At 46.0% G+C, this 16,946-nt stretch overlaps 1 protein-coding gene across 2 annotated transcripts in view; it reads left to right on the top strand.

The window, feature by feature from the left end:
* The first annotated feature begins 6,005 nt into the window (after positions 1-6,005).
* The window catches only part of JAK1 (Janus kinase 1), a 63,756-nt gene continuing 52,815 nt past the window's right edge, over positions 6,006-16,946 (top strand). Inside the window, exon 1 of one of the 2 annotated variants that reach the window (XM_030493960.1) lies at positions 6,006-6,200. The gene's annotated coding sequence lies outside the window, so the exon portion shown is untranslated. The remainder of the gene's footprint in view (positions 6,201-16,946) is intronic. The other variant, XM_030493961.2, reaches the window with a different exon arrangement.

The following is a 16,946-nucleotide window of genomic DNA, read 5'->3' as shown; positions in this document are numbered from 1 at the left end:
TGTGCCAGCACCAAACTCATCCTTCTGGAGATGGCTGTGCTAGAAAATAGATGAGCTGAAGAAAATGCATTTGAGGTTCTGGGCGGTATTGATTTGACTTTCTGTCTTTTATTAGTCTGCCTAAAGCATGATAAAAAGTCACTCACCGAATCTTACTTCAGTGGAGGGGTATCAGAAGTGGATTTGGAGCTGGCCACCATCACCACCCTACTCCATTCTGTCTCAGAGCAGTGATGGCTGAGACAAGAAGTCAGGGCTGGAGCAGCTCTGCTCTGGAGCCAGGCTGAGAGAGCTGGGCTGGTTCAGCCTGGAAAAGGCTCGTTAAGGGGAGACCTTAGAGCAGCTCCAGTGCCTAAAGGGGCTCCAGGAAACCTGAAGAGGGGCTTTGGACAAGGGCCTGTAGGGACAAGCCAAGGGGAATGGCTTTAACCTGCTGGAGGGGAGACTGAGATGAGCTCTGAGGCAGAAGCTCTTCCCTGTGAGGGTGCTGAGGCGCTGGCACAGGGTGCCCAGAGAAGCTGTGGCTGCCCCGTCCCTGGCAGTGTTCAAGGTCAGGTTGGACACAGGGGCTTGGAGCAACCTGCTCTAGTGGAAGGTGTCCCTGCCCGTGGCAGGGGGTTGAAACTGGAGGAGCTTTAAGCTCCCTTCAACCCAAACCAGTCTGGGATTCCATGATTTAGGCTGCACTGGTTGCAGTGTGCCAGCTGCCAGGCCATGGGCACTGGTATAAATCCAGCCTTTGCAGCTGCTCTACAGCTTTTCACACAAACCCAGTTTCTGCTGCACAACAGCTGAACATAAGGTATATTTTTCAGTAAAGAAATTTGGGGGGGAAAAATGTGCTGTTGTGTTGGCTTGTTAAGAGAACAATGAAGAACCAGAAAGCTGGCAGTGAGAAAACAGCGATGAAGGCAAGCAGCAACATGAACATGCCTGATGCAGGGCCGAGACACGGCATCAGCATCTCCACTCTCCCAAGCTTGGAGCACAGTGAGCGAACTCCATCCCCCTGGGCAGTTGGGAAATAGAGCTCCGTGTTACACCTCCTCCACACTGCTCTGCCAGCCCGCTTCAGCCCTGTGAAGGAAATCCCCCTGCAGCCTGGCCTCCTCCAGCAGCTGCCGCGGCACCCTCAGAACAAGCACTGCTTTGGATGGCATTTGGATGGAATTTAATCATTCCTTTGCGAAGTGAATTTGGAATACTGACATGAAGGACTTCTCCTTCCCCAAGTTGAGATTATTGGAAACCCCGCTTAGCTTAAAAACCCAAAGGGTTTGGCACCATATTTAGTAGTAGTTAATTGTGAAGAAGCAATTCACACATTCCTGATGTCTCAAAATAAACTCTCTCACTTGCTTTTCCAAGCAGAGACAAGCACTCTGAAAACAGTGTCACAAACAGGGGTTCACGCATGTTATGTGAGCACAGGAAGTTTAAGATAAATTCAGCAACAGATCAGATGAAAGAACTCGTGCACTCGCATATCTATTTATATAGCTCCTGTGGCAAGTCCCCCCCACCCATTGCTGCAGCATCCGGGGGCCTCACAGTCTCTCGGATACTCATAGAAGCAATCGTAGAATGATCATACTGGGTGGTGATGGTGTAAAGTGGTACCCACTTCATTGATGGGGAGACACAATGGGGAGGAGGGTGCAGAGTGAATTCACCCATCCAACAGGCACCCAATGGCTGGTTTGGAGCACCTAAGGTTGGTGGTGTGTGAGCCCCTTCGCCTGATCCAACTCCATGCTGCCTGATGGCTGCTCCTCCTGCTTCTTCTAGTCCTTCTTCTGTTCCTGCTCCTTCTGTTCCTTCTGCTCCTCCTGGTCCTGCTGCCTGGCAGCTCCCATGCTCCAGCCAAAGGGTGAACCAAAGCCTGTGTTAGAAAAAGTAACTCTTAAGTGAAAAGATCAGTTTTATTGATTTTGAGGAAAAGATGCTCGACTTGCTCTCCTTTGTAACTCCCACTTTGTTTTTCCTGGGGATAAAAATGGAAGGATGCGTTTCTTTGGGGGGGAAAAATAATAGTTTAAGAAATCAATTCTAATTTGAGCAGCACTGAACGCAGCCTTAAACTCTGCAGAAGCATACAAGAGCACAGAGAATTACTCTCAGAATATTTTCTAATGCTATTACAGTTCAAGGCATTGCTGACATTGAAAGTCAGCGGCCCATTTTACACATTACACAGGACCTCTGACTTCATTACCTCCTCCTGATTTTCACTAGGACGTTTGAGAAGAACCAGGCTCCAGAAGTACTGCCAGGAACAAATCAATGACAAACTGAAACCACTTAGATAGTGTTAAATCACATTTAGGTAAAGGTCTAGTCAATCCCAGGCTGATGGCGTTAGTGATTTAAAGCACTTTACTGTATGCGGGGCCCCTTGCTGTACCTTGAAATGCCACAAAAAAAGGCTTTTAAACATTTATGCTGTTTAAAGTAGTGTTGAAACATCACCATTTCAGAGGCAAAGGTGAAGTTTGGCTTCTGGAAGCTTGAAAACCAAACTGCAGAGCAGGCAAGTAAGGGATGATTTCTGCATCCATCCCTACCCCTCCTTTAAAGAAGGCTACAACAGGGAATTTGTTTGAATTTGATTTTTAATTCACAAATACCAAGGCAGTCATCTGTATTTTGGCTTTTTTTATTGTGGAGGGTATCAGCGCACCCTGGAAGTTGCAAAATAAAGAACACAAGATACAAAATAATTCTTTTGAACCATCACTGCACCCTGGTACAGTACTTACAGGGGAAAGAAAAACTTATTGTTCATCGAAGGCCTTTTTTGCAGCTCTTTGCAAGCCTATTCTCTTTATAAGCAAATCCATGTGATTAATTCCTCAGAGAAAACTACTTTAAAGGCTTTAATGCAAAATTACATCTTTCCCATGGGATGGTATGTTGTGGTAAAAACAGACTGTTTTGTCCATAGGCTGGAAATCATCCCCTGTTATTAACATAGTTCTTGGAGTAATTTTTAGAAGCACATTGATTTCCCTCCAGTTACATGTCAAGAGAACAGCAAGTAGAAATCAGCAGGCACCAGTGTCCTGACGTTAAGGAGAAAAGGCAAAAAGCTCACATTGCAGGCAGGACCAGGAGACTGAATACACAACTGTGAATACACAATTTCTGTGGGGCTGAACGTGCCATAGGAATTCAGCCCCATTTTTTAAAGTGGGGTTGTGACCATGTAAGAGTTGAATTCTCACTGAAGAACGTGGCCTTTGGGAGCCTGGGTCATTCCTGGATGTGGTCTTGGGCTCTGGGCACCGATTTAGATGGAGGCAGAGGTAAAGCTGCTCTCCTCTGAGCTGCTGCAGCCAGGAGCAGCCCCAGGCTAAGCCCTTTATGCAATCCTTCCGTCACAGCCACCTCCTTGGCTTTGCTTTGCAACCCTGAGCTTCAGGATTTAAGGACATTCGCAGCATCAGTTGCTGTGCTGGGAAACAAGCCCTGCATGTAAATAACAATAAAGATCTGCTGTTATTTGGCCTGAAAACCCACCAAGAAAACCTGGTTTTATCATTATAAAGGCAAAGTCATGGAAAGGGCTAGCAAGAATGAAACCTGGTCTAGTGGAAGGTGTCCCTGCCCATGGCAGAGGGTCAGAACTAGATGATCTTTAAGGTCCTTTCTAACCCAAACCTTTCTATGATTCTATGATTCTGATTCTAATCAACAGAAGCCCAGCCTCTGCAGGCAGATCATGGGGAGCAGGGAACAAGAAAAGGTCAGACCTGAGAGCTGTGACACAGCCACGCGTCTGCAGATTATGACCTCTCTCCTTCCAACCTCAGGCTCTTTTCTAACCCGAGTTAAGGTTACCAGAGTGATGGAAATGGGGTGAGACTCCAGTGCTTTCCCAGGCACCCACAGCACATGGTTAATCCAGACCCAACGATGACATGTGGCTGAGGAAAAAGCTTAATATGGTGAAATCATGTTTGGTGAAAGTGTCCAAATTATGCTCTGCTGGTTCCCTGACAGCTGTGGACACAGGCGAGGAAGCACTGGCTTGTTTCCTCTTGGGAGAGGGGGAAGAAATAATCCATGATTATCTACCTTTAGTTTGTAAACTACAACCACCCAACATAGAATCGTAGAATCACGGAATGTTTTGGGTTGGAAAGGACCTTAAGATCATCCAGTTCCAAGCCCCTGCAACGGGCAGGGACACCTTCCACTAGAGCAGGTTGCTCCAAGCCCCTGTGTCCAGCCTGGCCTTGAACACTGCCAGAGATGGGGCAGCCACAGCTTCTCTGGGCACCCTGTGCCAGCGCCTCAGCACCCTCACAGGGAAGAACTTCTGCCTAAGATCTGACCTGAACTTCCCCTGTTTCAGTTTGAACCCATCACCCCTTGTCCTATCACTACAGTCCCTGATGAAGAGTCCCTCTCCAGCATCCTTGTAGGCCCCCTTCAGATACCGTAAGGCTGCACATGCACACATGTGCAATCACACACAGTCAGGTCTCGCCTCCCAGCTCCTATGTGGGAGATGAAAAGGTTTGGGTTGATTTCCTGGAGAAGAGCTTCAAAACTCATGACTGCTGAGGCACAAGCTGGGGCAGATGAGCTGGGACCAATTAACTGTGTTGGCGTCTGAACACTTTGTAATGGCAATGGGACTTGCACACCCATGTGCTGCCATGCATGAGAAGAACTTGATAAAATGATGTTACCAGTGTGCTCTGATGAGTCTGAATTACATGAACCATTATGCTGAAAGGGGGCACCTTTACCAGAGCGTTGGGTTTTTTTAACTGACTGATTCAGCTGTTAGGCCAATTCTCCCAAAAGGCAGCAGCAGATTGGTTCTTCTTTCAGAATAAAATGCCAAATACATGTGTGTGGGAAGGGGGAAATTATTTTATTGAACTGAATCATCTTCTTGCTGATAACTTGTGCAGCTTCCTGTCACTTTAAGAAGAGTTTGAAACCGCAATGCAGAAACCCATTTCTTTTCTGTGCAGAGGGGAGAACTGTGTGTGTCTCCTCATTTTGGTGTAAACACCAAGTTGTTTACGCCGGGTCATTCATGTCTGTGTGAAGTTAAAGATAGGATTGTAGGGTTTTTACAGATGATCTGCTGGAGCGAGTCCAGAGGAGGCCATGGAGCTGCTGCGAGGGCTGGAGCAGCTCTGCTCTGGAGCCAGGCTGAGAGAGCTGGGCTGGGGCAGCCTGGAGAAGAGAAGGCTCCTGAAGGGGAGACCCTAGAGCAGCTCCCAGTGCCTAAAGGGGCTCCAGGAAACCTGGAGAGGGGCTTTGGCCAAGGGCCTGTAGGGACAGGCCAAGGGGAATGGCTTTAACCTGCCAGAGGGGAGATTGAGATGAGCTCTGAGGCAGAAGCTCTTCCCTGTGAGGGTGCTGAGGCGCTGGCACAGACTTTTCCCAGAGAAGCTGTGGCTGCCCCATCCCTGGCAGTGTTCAAGGCCAGGTTGGACACAGGGGCTTGGAGCAACCTGCTCTAGTGGAAGGTGTCCCTGCCCGTGGCAGGGGTTGGAACTGGGTGAGCTTTAAGGTCCCTTCCAACACAAACCAGTCTGGGATTCTACAATCCAAATAACGCCAAGAGCTCGGCCCACACCATGGCAGACAATGGAGACCTGTGGAAATAACAGCTACGGCCTCAGCTCTGGGGTGGTGAAGACAACCCCACAACTTCAGCTCTTTCCAAGCTGTGCCACAACACAGGTGTTTTTAATCACCTGGTGTTAAAACACCCAGGTGCGACCTGGGCACCCACCACACCCGCTGAACTCTCCATCTCCCTTCACACCACCCAGGACACAGATCCATTTTAACTCCCTCTTTCTGTCTTTCTGCGGCCAGGTAGGACCGTCCCGCTGGGGCTCGGCGGCTGCCGAGGGCCTGAGCCGCCTCCGCGGGCCAGCAGAATACCCCAGCAGCGGAGCTAAAGCCGCCATCACACCCTCTGCCCTCACAGCCCCCTCAGCGCCGGAGGCGGCCGCGGCGAGGCACCGCCCCCGGGCGGGCCCGGCCCGGCGCATGCTCCGCAGGCGGGAGCCGCCGCCGTGCCGGGACCGCCGCCCTGCTGCTGCCGAGCGCCCGGGGGCTTCGCTGCCGACCGCACCGGACAGCACCGGGCCGAGCCCAGCCGCCCCCCAGCCCCGCGGGGCCGCGGCTGAGCGGCTACGCCCGCCCAGCCAGGCGCGACGGAAGGGGTGAGTGGGGCCGGAGCGGGCTGCCGCGGCTCCCCGGCCGGGCCCTGGGCTAGGGGGAGCCGGGGAGGGCGGTGCGGGCGGCGGGCGCTTCTCCGGAGGGAGGCTCCCGAGATGGCCGATGGCGCGGGGGAGGCGTGGGGCTTCCCCGGCGGGCGCGGCGGCCCCTTCCCGGGCTCAGCGCGGCGGCCGGGCCCGGCGCCTCGGCTCGGGTGTGCGGTGCCGCTGGGCTCCCCTCAGCGCGGAGCGGGGACGAGCCCGGCCGGGCCGGGAAGGGGGTTTAGGAGCCACGTTTTGGCGAGCGGCGGCCCCGGCGTGGGAGGCCGGTGTTTGGCGAGAGGAGGAACCGGAATGAAATAACTTCGGTTTTGGCCGCTGGTGGAAATGGGTGAAGTTGGAGCGCAGCCGGGTGCTCCTGAGTGAGCTCGGACCCGCCGGGAGGCCTCGGTGTGCTTTGCAAGTGGAGTTGCAACTGCTTCACGCTTCTGTGCAAATTAAGAGCTTGGGGACTTTGATTGTGTCCAGCTGTCAGCCTGGCATCTGTTTGTGTGGAAGGAGTAGAGGTACTTTTTGGTGATCTTTTAGACCCGTTCTCCTTCCTCTGAGGGTGGTGACAGCCATCGAGCAGGCAGGTTACCTGTGGGTTGAGTATCCATCACCCAAAAGGACAGGCAGGGATGCGGAGCAGGTAACTACCAAGTGGCACCTACATTCTGCCTTCTCCAGACACCTAAAAGTATAATTCAGCTCTGTGTGCGTGTGTGGGGAAACAGCCCTGTTGAGTCAGGATCGAAAGCTCATCTATGAGGAGACCAGGACACAGAAGCCTGAAGTACGTCAACCCTGCTGCTAACCATGTAAGTTGGTGGCAGAAAGACAACCTGGCAGTTGCTGGATGTGACAGGAGAGGCTGGACCTGGCTCTGTTTAATCAGAGTGTGCTTAGAAGGAGGATGGAGCGTTGCTGGGGAAGTGTGTGGCTAACAGCGTGGCTGATAGATAAGGGGTAAATTTTGAGGCAGCCTGGGGGGGCAGATAAGTGCAGTGCAAGAAAGTTGTGGTTTTTTGGTTGGGGAGGTAGAAATAATTGAGTTGCACCAGTGTTTAAACTTAACCCCAATTAGCCCAGTGTAACTCTTGTTTGAAGAAGATTTTCAGCAGTTTAATTCTTTAGCGGAATGTGTATTGGTACCATTTTCTTCATGGGTGCTGGGGCTCAGTGATGGGTTCAGTTTTGACTATATAAGGGGAGTGGTTGGCATTTCCTCCTGGCACTTGTTTTTAAAACACGCAGGAAGTTGCACCTTGATCTGGGTTTGTGCTAGGTGATACTGACACAGGTGCTTTGAAATACAGAGCCACTGAAGGACGTGCTGCTCACATCTGAGCAAACAGATCACAGCGGGCTCTTGCTGTCATTTGTGGTGTTAAAAGTTAGTGATCACAGGCAGATTTTATGAGTGTTTTTGTCAACATATTTTTAGCGATTCACTTCCTAAATCTCATCTAAGTATCTGCAAGCTGTTTGCCCCAAAGCCTGGTGGAACAGAGAATACACTATGCACATGCAGAGCAAAACTGCAAACACTTGACCTTTGGGAAAGGTTAGGTGAAAAGCTCATAAAAAGCCAGGGTGAGTGGGTTTAAATTTGCACAAGAGTATAAACACAGAACTGGAACAATGTTAAGTCTGTGAACTCCTGGAAGTCTCTTGCATTGCAAAAGTCTTTCAGAATTAATATAAAAGTGGCCTTTTTTGAGAAGTAAGTTCTATAAATGTTGAGCTGTTCAAGAACATGCTGTTTCTGTACGTTCAAATTGGCTTGTCTGCTCAATGAGTTAGTTTAAAAAACAAATGGGAAGCAAGATCTGGAGAGAATATCTGGTACAAAAGCTTTGGAAAGCAAACCTATATGAATTGCAAAGCAAAATGCTGTAGTGTACCTGAACAGTGGCTAAAATCAACATACGTTTTAAATTAATTTTTTTCCATAGTCAAACAGAATGTGCAATTTAACTTGCTTCAATTCTTTTACCTTACCTCTTTAGGGCTGGAAGTAAGCCAGGGTTCTTGGTTGGAAGACTAAGTGATACTAATAAAGTAAGCTTAGATGGACACTTCTGTAGTAGTTCAGTCTTTCAAGTAAAAGACTGAATTCACAGAAACCAGCTTCCCTTTTTTGTGTAGAGGGGAAAAAATCTTTCTGTTGTCATAGGCAGCATCCTGACAGTGATGTCTGCTCTTGTGGGCAGGAAGATTTCATCTCTTTCCTACCACATACCTCCCCATCCTTCCTTGATTTGGAAGTGAAACACCTTTTTCACTTGCAGAACTGGCCCTCACATTTCTTGGCACCTTACTGCTGCCCATCTTGGTGTGAGGAAGAGAAAGCTTCAAAATAGAGCACAAACCCAGAGAATTCTTGTATCTGAATGCTGTGTTGGGCGTGAATTGCACGAGGAGCTGCTCTGTGTTTACATAGAGGAAGGTGTTTGAATTGTTTTGAGAAGTTAAAGCTCTTATGCGTAAAAATAAACCCTTTAGACTGGTTTGTATTTAGATGGGAACACAAAGCATGCTGAGGAGCCAGGTTATGGAGGGAAGGCTGAGTTGGGTCTTGGATCCTGCCTAGTCTCATGTGCAGCAGCAATTAAAAATGATAAAATGTTATCTTCTGGATGATAAACTGTCAATATTCAAGTTGTTCTTTTGTAGTCTTTCCAACAGTTCGCAATTTCTTCAAAGATTTGGCATTATTCCTGTAAACACACTGAGAGTTGCTCTAGATCTCTAAAGCACTTAAAATGCAATTAGATTTCAGGTATTGGTAATGGCAAACACTTGCCAAATTGATAGAAAATGGCTTTTACAGTTCAAGCACATGATTCAGTCAGGTAATAGCCAGAGCCTGCCTTTTAGAAAGCTTTTTCATGGACTGATACTACTCGGTTTTGCTAGTAGGCTGAGACCAATATGCCAGAACCTTATCAAGAAAGAAATTGGGGTCTCAAAAGAACAGCATTTTGAGTGTTTGGCTACTAAATTGTTCCGTCTATTGCGGTAGTTCCTATAGATTACATGAAGCGACAGATTAGGGGGGATTATTCTGCTCTCTCACTTGATGTCTTTAGCAGTGCTGTAGGTACCCTGGCCACTATTTGTTTTCCCCATACACCCCATCCCTCCAAAAACCTGGAACAGTGCTAAAAGTATGAGCTTATTGGATTAAGAGGCTGATGATGGTTCTCTTGGGCAAGTTGGTTGCAATTCCTCTTGATCAAAATCGGAAGGGGAAAGTGAGGAAGTGTGATTTAGTGGTTTTAATGTCCTGGTCTGTTGAAAACAGGTGCATTTTTAAGGAACAAGTCTTGAAGTTTTTCTTCAGGCTTATAAAACTACTGTTTTATGAAACTACAGTTTTATAAGCTAGCTAGAGTAGTTCTTGAGGCTTTTTTCACCCCTGGACCTGTTACATAAATGTAATTTAAGCTGCATAACTGACAGAAAAACTGAGCTGCAGGAAATGAAGAGCAGCTTCTACTTGAGAAAAGTACATCCTGTAGCGTTTGTTGCCTGTTATTACCTTTTACCATCCTCTGACACCAAGTGAGCTGTTTGATAAGTGACGTGAATATGGTTCTCTGCATGTTAGGTGGTGATGATTACACTTTAAAACAGCTGGGCCATAAAAGCGTTCTGTTAGTCTGTTGGACTTCTTTTTTTCTTTCCCTGCTGGATGTGAAAGGTAAGATACGAAATAAAGGAAAAGAACTGGAAGTCAGTGGAAAACCAGAGATCTGTGCATCATCGCAAACTATGGAGTGAAGTAGTAGTAAAAGCCATGGGAAAATGAAATTGGAGTTTTTGTTTGAGGAGGAACCTAACTGCAGAGTTAAGATTCTGAACAAGTGCTGTTACAGCTCCCAAAGAATAGGAGAATTGTTTGTGTTGGAGTAAGTGGCTCTGGGTTGCTGTTGATTCTGCTTTGTCAGCAGTTCTGATAGTAAACAAACAGTCTCTGAGAAATACCAAGTCACTGCTCTGCTGTAGCTATGGAGCTCCCAAAGCAGCAGCAGGGGCTTGCTGGTCGAGAACAAGCTTTCACAAGGCAACTGGCTTTGAGAAGCTCATCTATCATAAATGCACGTATCTATCATAAATGCACATATCTATCGTAAAGATTTGCTTTGTGGAGTGTTTTGGACTTCTCCTTTGAAGCTGGCCTGCTACATAAAGGAGGGTCTGCTAATACATGGGATCAAGTCAGTATTTAGACTGGCTATTAGGAAGAAATTCTTCACTGTAGGGCTGGTCAGGCATTGGAATAGGCTGCCCAGGGCACTGGCAGAGTCACTGTCCCTGGAAGTGTTCGCAAACTGTGTAGACGAGGCCCTTGGTGACATGAGTTAGTGGTGGCCTTGGCAGTGCTGGGGAATGGTTGGACTTGTTGATCTTAAAGGTCTTTTCCAACCTAATAGATTCTATGATTCTATATTCTCTGACTTCTGAAGCATGTAGGATCTACCGTGAGTCAAGACTTTGGTTGACTCTGTGTGTACTGGAGGAGGGGACAGGAAGGTTCACAAAGATGAGGAGTCGGTCTGCAGCTGGAGAAGCATATCCTGCAGCATTCCATGGGTTTAGAAGCTTTGGGATGTTTTAATCTCAGCTGTGCCACTGGCACAGGTTATTCCTTTCACACCTTTCTCCCCCACTGTCTCCTGGCAATACTGCATTCCCTCCCCAGTCCCCAAAGGCTTTGAACACAAAATCCAAGTGACAAATGTTACTCATACTTCCAGGAGGAAACTCCTAAAGGAAAATTTGCGTATTCCTTAGACCTTGGTATGCAATCTCCCTTGTTTGCAGAGTGGAGCTGAGAGGGGCCCTGGCTTGCGGACGCACCAATACATCAATAGAGTGTGAGTTTTTAGCAGTTTTGGACACCAAGTGCTGTTCAAAGTGTTCCTTGAATGTTTTGTTTCCTGTCATTTCCAGCTATTTGAACACTGTGCAGAGTCTGGATTGCCCATCAGGTGGCCCAGTTGGAATTTAGCTATTGTAATACTTAATTTTATTAGCAATACTCTTAATAACAACCCTTCAAGCTGGGGCATAATCTATCAAAATAACTTTGTTGATCTTCCACTTCAGATCTTTTCAACTACTTAATTTTACTGGCTGGGTATTGAGATAATATTGACTCACGCTATTGTGAACAGGAAAGAGTTCTTGTTCAACCTAGGAGGTTGTCCCTAGATCTGCTGGCAGAGCTACTGTGCCTGGGGCTCTGCTGGAGACAGCAGTGCTGAAAAAGTCCTTACACCTTCCACGTCAGGAGGAAGGACAGATGTAACCCTTCTACATTTATAGGTAAGGCAGATAAAGCAGAACATGCTGGATCTGTGACTTGGAGTCACAGGGGATTGTGAGAGGAGAGGGAACACTTGCAAAACACTTGTTTGTATGTGGACTCAAGTTTTTCAGGAAATCAATTTGGCAGAACAAACTTCTATACTCATTTTGAGACATGAGCAGCATGAAGAGATACCTTAAACAAAACAAACCTTAAAAGCCTTGGCACTTGTACAGTCTAAATTATTTCCTGTTGCTTGCCAGCCAGAAATACCCATCTCTGCGCTCCTCGGGATTTTACCAGGGGATGGTAACAAATTCAAAGCAGACTTTTTTTGTTTGGGTGGTTTTGGTAAAGTTATATTAGTTTGTATGGCATTAGATGTTTAAGGAGAAGAGAAAAAGAAGTATAAAAGGTACCATCTAGCTTAAGTGCTGAATTAGGCTCAGCCTTTTATATTTAAATCTGCTATTTTAGAATCATAGATTGGTTTGAGTTGGAAAGGACCTTAAAATCATCCAGTTCCAACCTGCCTGCTATGAGCAGGGACACCTCACACTAGACCATGTCGCCCAAGGCTCTGTCCAACCCAGCCTTGAACACTGCCGGGGATGGAGCATTTACCACTGCTTTGGGCACCCTGTTCCAGCACCTCACCACCCTCACAGGGAAGAACTTCTTCCTTGTATCTAACTTGAACTTCCCCTGTTTCAGTTTGAACCCATCACCCCTTGTCCTATTGCTGCAGTCCCTGATGGAGAGTCCCTCTCCAGAATCCTTGTAGGCCCCTTCAGTTTGTAGGGCATTAGGTGTTTAAGGGGGAAGCGGTGGGGGGAAGTATAAAAGGTACCATCTAGCTTAAGTGTTGCATTAGGCTCAGTCTTTTATAATTAAATCTGCTATTTTGCACAGGTTGGTTTGGTTTTGTCCCTAGGATGTCAAGCTCTTGCATCTTAACTCAAGCTGGTGGCCTCCTGCATGGAAGGAAAGTGTGGCCACCCTCAGTTCTGAGGTTTTTAATGAAGAACAGCTCTAAGCTGGCATTTGCAGTTCAGTTGATATGATTTTCTTGTCTTTCATGTTTACTGCAGATGCGCAAGAAATAACCTTTCACTTCCTGAACACTTCTGTATTTCACTTTTCCTCAAAACACAGCAAAACAGACACCAATGATTTTGAAATTGCCAGAGCCCATCTATTTAGAGAGTTTAAAAGTTCAAAAGGAACCAGGCTGTTAAATCAGTGAGCCTGACCTGTATGTATCAGCCTCTGTTGGCACCCTTTACGGCTCTATAACCTCTGCTGGAGCACTCTTCTTCAGGAGTTACCCTCATTGAAAATGGAAGGTTACAGATCCACTGTTTGTCTTTTTGCCTTTCCCTGCTATTGATTTGTGTTGCATTTGTATTAAACTATATATTTTTTTTCCTTATTTGAAGCTTCTACCCTTCTTTCTTCTGAAGGCTTATGGAAGTCACAGCAGCAACTCCAAGACTTAGCACTTGCTGCCTTCCACTGTTTTTAATGGTAAAGTCTATTTAGTGGTCTGCAGGCTGTAATGGGCACCTTCTGAAATGGTGCTATAACCTCATCACTTCTCTTAACTGGTTTTCTGTTAGGAACATCAATGCCTATCTTAGTCAGTGAATAGCTAAAATGTATTTTATTTGACTGTTAGTATTGATTTTTTAGGAAGTCTCTTAATAACTCTGTCCCCTAAAGATAGGGAATAGTCAATATTCATCCACATTCTGGAAAGTGCTGGTATAGTCAGAGAAAAGGGGCCTGTCTGATCCCCATTTATTTTGTAGGGTCATAACTGTTCATTGCCAAGAAAACTTATGCTTGTGTGCATGCTTCTGTACCATTGCCCTCATGAAGGGGACATAGAGGTTGTTTTTATTGATAGTCTAGAACAAGCCCCCATAGCCTGATGAACATGTTGTATGTAGGTGCAAGTTGCTAGGAGAAGCATTGGGATTCTTTGTCTTACCTTTGTCTTACCACCAGCATCACCTGGAAGCAATCAGCTTGTGGTGTTTTGTACCAGCCCTTATTTTAGTAGTAATTCATGGCCATGAACACCTTTCCCTACAAGTGTGGAACTGATTAACACAGGAGAGAATGGGTTTGACTTCACTGTCAAAGCCACAGGTGGTAAGTGAAAGGACATACAGGGATAGCTGACTTGAAGGGCTTCAGTTTTACAGAAGAAGAACAGTTATCTTCTGCCAAGTTTAAAAAGAAAACACAGTCCTGTGGGTTTTACAGTCCTTTCAGCTTCCTGTACATGTGACTTACAACACAGCCAAGTTGCATCTATATAAGCAAGATACATCAGCAAACAGAGGGCTCACTTAGCTTAAAAAAAAGGCACCTTTTAAATCCTAAATACTCAAGCACAGCCTTAAACAACTAAAACCTTAGACACGGGTCATGTTAGCTTGGCTGTGTACAGATGAATTGTTCACCCTTTGGTATTGACTGAAAGTTTACTTTGCCATAAAAGTGTGTGGTATCTCCAGGTTTGATCTCACTGTGTTGGTACAAGTTTGCTGTGGAATTAAGTGAGAAATGAGCCCACATTTTTCTTAGCTTATGGTGTGTGTGCAGAGGGAGGAGGTGAGCAATGCTGCCTGGGTATCACTGGGGCTGTGGTTTCACATTGCAGATCACAGCAGAGCTCTCTTGAGGCACTCCTGTTGTGGCATGCCACCCCTTCGGTTGAGCAACTAGCATGCTCTGATGGATACCTGTTCCAGCTCGGATCACTTCTGATCAGCTCCCTCCCCTGCTTCCCGTAGGGATGTGCAAACTTGGACCCTGTGTTGTGAAAATCCTGGAGAAGAAACACCATTATGCTTTTAAGTGGGAGCACTTTAACTTCGTCATAGAGTCCAACTAAATAGAATCCTAGAATGGTTTGGGTTAGAAGGGACCTTAAGATGATCCAGTTCCAACCCCCTGCCGTGGGCAGGGATGCCTCACGCTAGACCATGTCACCCAAGGCTCTGTCCAACCTGGCCTTGAGCACTGCCAGGGATGGGGCATTTACCACTTCTTTGGGCAACCTGTTCCAGTGCCTCAGCACCCTCACAGGGAAGAACTTCTGCCTTATATCTAACCTGAATAACTTTCTCTAGGCTTGTCTTGCACCACAGCATATACCTGTTGATGTGCTTCATGCGTCATTTAGCATGCAGAGAAGCATTTGGGTAGAACCACCCTCTCGCTCTGTATGCTTGGAGAATTAATTGTACGTGACAAGGGAAGGAGCGGCCAAGCAATGAATCTATGGCTGGACTCTCTCTCTTTAGGGAGAGAAGTCAGGATCATGCATTACCTTCACCTCTGCTATGCTGGCTCATTGTGTGCTTTCTCTAATGAACAAATTCCTTAGGACTTTTCCAAGCTATTATATCTTTGTTATTTAAATGCTTGATAAATTTAATTGGGGTTAATGTAAACTGCTATGCTTTTTGTGTCCATACACACTGTTAACTCCTATTTTTCATTAGGGTTCCGTGCAATTTGGTTTGCACAGACAAACTGGTGTATGTCAGTGAAGCTGAGTAATTACCTAAAGAACTTGATTTGTCCCCAGCTTGGTGGTGAGTTTGTCCTTGAGATGCAAACAGATGTCCTCCTAGTTTTTCTGAAGCTGGCAAAGGCTTTTGCTAGAACTGCAGCATTTTTGCATGGCTCTGGCTGGAAATAAGATTTACCACATGTTTCAGCTCCTGTTTTTACAGCAATTTAATCAGCACTTGTTCTGCAAGGTGTTTGTTTTTCAAAACCTATTGCTATTCAGCTTCAGAGACAAGGGAAGTTGAGAGTGGTTTATTTAGCAGGTAAGACTGACACAATGATCCCAATCACATAAACAAATACACACTTGTGGTTCTACAAAGCTCTTCTGGTTTTAGTGGGGCATCTCATGGTGTGGACTTTCAGAGAGGGCATAACCTACAAACACTGACGTATAATTTGCTAAGCCCCATCCAAAGGCTTAAGATGTTAATATGTTCTATCCCTGTGTTAATAGGGTTATTTTTTGCAGGACTGACTTAGAATCAAACTCTTGTGAACAATATGGCATAGGTCTGTAGAGCAGCAAGCCGTCTACTCCATGAACATCCAGCTATAAAATGTGCTACAACGGGGCAATTCCCTTTCCCCCCCATCTATCTCATCCTCATCCAGAATTAGGGATGAGCTATGAAATGTCTTTAAAAGGGATAGAAGGAGAAGTTAAACTCCTGGGAATTTGCCCTGAGAAGTCAAATGCTGTGGAGAAGCCTGGTGTGGTGGCTGTTCTTTGGCTGTAAGCATTCTGCAATAAACTGGTGACTTAGCAATGCTGGTGTAGAGTTCTCTCTTGAATTTGCATACGGAGGTTTTCTTAGTTTACAGATGAGGTGTCTCTTCCTGGTTTGATTTGCATTTGATCCTGTTCAATTCCAGAAGCTTAAAAAAGGCAGTTGGTATATTTTTTTTTTCATGGAAGTTGTAGTTTAATAAACCCAACATTTCAATACATCAATTTCAATTTAATTCTGTAGTTACATTTCTTGCCAGATTAAATTTGTGTGTTTCAGTCCTCTAAAAAAACCTAAGTAGATGCTAACAACCAGTAGGGAATGGCTGGTTATTGGAATATCTGGTTATTGGAATATCTGGCATGCTTATTTTGTTTCCCTTGCTGCATCTGTTTGCTCTCTTGTTACAGTAAACAGAAAAGAATCTCTGAGATTTAAAAGATGGTGGTTTTGGCTTCTGTAATTCTCAATTAAACTTTCACCATTCCTAGCTAAAATGGCAGGGTGGCTCTTTCGGAGTTCCTATCCAAAGTATTTTCCAGGGATCTAGATCAAGTATGTGATGCTAACTAGCAGAAAGCAAAGTTTAAAGCAGCTCAAATGAAGTCCTTTGCCCTGATTTCAGTGACCTCTGGTCACAATCTGTTAGTGCTCAGAAATTCTTGAGACTGAAAAAGAGTGGTATTGTATTTCTGACGTGTTTAACACAACAAATCAGCTCTATTACCATCAAAGAAAAATGTTTTCCTGAGTCTCACTTGTATTTAAGTGAACTTTTGCTTGCTTGCTATGACTGGTAACAAAATAGTGTAACATGGATTTCTCTGTCTTTGCAGATGTTAGGAATTGAATTCTACTCATGGTGATTTTGTGGCAAAGGCTTGTGGCCTTTTGCTTAAATTCAGGTGAATTTGCTCGTGAGAGTGTTTTTTACATGTCTTGTTCCAGTAGGCTTCCAGATTTTCAACAGATATGAAGAGATGAATTGTACACTGAACACTGGAGGGAGGAGGAAAAAGGCTGTGAGCTCTTGTTGGAAGCCAGTAGATATTGAGAGTCAGCTTTCTGGTGGCT

Source organism: Strigops habroptila, chromosome 8 (assembly GCF_004027225.2).
Source record: "Strigops habroptila isolate Jane chromosome 8, bStrHab1.2.pri, whole genome shotgun sequence".
NCBI classification, from domain to species: domain Eukaryota; kingdom Metazoa; phylum Chordata; class Aves; order Psittaciformes; family Psittacidae; genus Strigops; species Strigops habroptila.
Note: the sequence above shows the minus strand (reverse complement) of the source record. Positions and strands in the feature narration are given on the sequence as shown.